The sequence below is a fragment of the Bos indicus x Bos taurus genome, chromosome 17, assembly GCF_003369695.1.
Source record: "Bos indicus x Bos taurus breed Angus x Brahman F1 hybrid chromosome 17, Bos_hybrid_MaternalHap_v2.0, whole genome shotgun sequence".
NCBI lineage: Eukaryota > Metazoa > Chordata > Mammalia > Artiodactyla > Bovidae > Bos > Bos indicus x Bos taurus.
The window spans coordinates 35299014-35300957 of NC_040092.1; the positions used below are offsets into that span (position 1 = coordinate 35299014).

The following is a 1944-nucleotide window of genomic DNA, read 5'->3' on the forward strand; positions in this document are numbered from 1 at the left end:
TTTGTTAAATGTCTCTAATGTTCTTATGGAAGAACATTTTCTCAGATGTACAATTATAATGCAGATTCAGCCAACCTATATTGATTCAATATTTTAAAAATATTATTATATGTTGAGCAACAGATGTTAAAAAATTATACATAAACAAGATACAGATACTGTCCTTCTGTGGTTTAATGTCTAATAAGGATTAGATATTATATTGCTTAAATATAATCTTATATGCAATATGTCATGTAATTTTGTCCATACCCACATGATTTTGGGAGGAAGGGCTGCTATTTTCCGAAGCAGCGGCAGTGGTGTCGGTGGCAGCAGCTGGAGCCTCTGATTGAGTTTCGGGGTCTCCTACTGGAACCAATCAGCATAGGCAGCAAATCGGGGGAGTAAGGCATGGAGTGCATCTGGCAGTCTTCTAGGATCTTCAGGGTGAAACTGACTGTAAACAGGACTCTGACTTGGAGGGACCATGAAACACTATACAGCCAACAGCAATAGTTCAACAGAGCAGACTATTGTACAGGCTGGACAGACTCAGCAGCAGGTCCAAGGGCAGCCACTATTGGTACAGGTCAGTGGAGGCTGGTTAGTCACATAACTGGCCAACTATCATGGTCCAAGCTCTTCCTGGTAGACAAGGTCAAACCTTTATGCAGGTACCTGTGTCTGGGACACGGGGTTTGCAGCAGATACAGTTGGTCCCACCAGGACAGATCCAGATCCAGGGTGGGCAGGCTGTGCAAGTGCAGTGCCAGACCCAGCAGATCATCATCCAGCAGCCCGACGGCCATCATTGCTGGCCAGACACAGACACAGCAGCAGATTGCTCTCCAGGGGCAGCAAGTGGCACAGACTGCTGAAGGGCAGACCATTGTCTATCAGCCAGTTAATGCAGATGGCACCATTCTCCAGCAAGGCATGATCACCATCCCCACAGCCAGTCTGGCAGGAGCACAGACTGTTCTTATGGAAGGTGACACCAACACAACCAGCAATGGGCAAGGGACTGTCATTGTGACATTTCCAGTGGCAGGCAATGTGGTTAATTCAGGAGGGATGGTCATGATGGTACCTGGTGCTGGCTCTGTGCCTACAATTCAGAGAATCCCTCTCCCTGGGCCGAACATGCTTGAAGAAGAGCCTCTCTACATCAGTGCCAAACAGTACCACCTTATATTTAAGAGGAGGCAAGCTCGGACTAAATTAGAGGCAGAAGGGAAAATTCCGAAGGAAAGAAGGAAATACTTGCATGAGTCTCAACACCATCATGCCATAGTATGGAAGTGTGGTGAAGGCAGATGATTTTTCTCTCCAAAGGAAAAAGATAGTCCCCATATGCAGGATCCAAGTCAAGCAGATGAAGGGGCTGTGACCCAGATCATCCAAGTGTCCTAACCCCAGGCCATGTAATAGAGCTGATTGAGGTCATACTCCTTGCACTGTTTCCCACAGTGCCAAGGATATTGATCAACTCTTCCAATGGGACACTGACAATCACATTCTGCCCTTTTCTACAGGACAGAAACCACTTAGTTTTTAATAAGTGGTTCAGTATTATAATTACAGGGATGTCTGGCAAATTGAAGTTGCAAGCCTCTGTCTCACCCTTTCAGTCAGGACTTATCTCAGGTGACATTGACATTTCATGGATTGGGACGATGCAAGGGACTCACGCCAGCCCATCAGTACCATGCATAGCACTTGTGTTGACTGGTGACGTCAGTCAGCCATCTGAGCAGAAGAGAACAAACTTCTCAACCTAAACTGCAATTGGCGAAGCTGCAACCCATTACTTCCCACAGATTCTGAACAGCACCTATCCCTCTAATGGAGATCTCAGGCTGACTGATGGGCGGTTTGTATTCAGAGGTGGTTTCCAGGCAAGGCAGCTCCATCTCATGATACAGAAACAATAAATTCTCTGAGACACATCCATCTAATCTG

The 1944-nt window shown here is 46.2% G+C and overlaps 1 pseudogene; it reads left to right on the forward strand.

The window, feature by feature from the left end:
- Positions 1-469: 469 nt before the first annotated feature.
- Positions 470-1395, forward strand: LOC113875126 (annotated as a pseudogene).
- Positions 1396-1944: the final 549 nt, after the last annotated feature.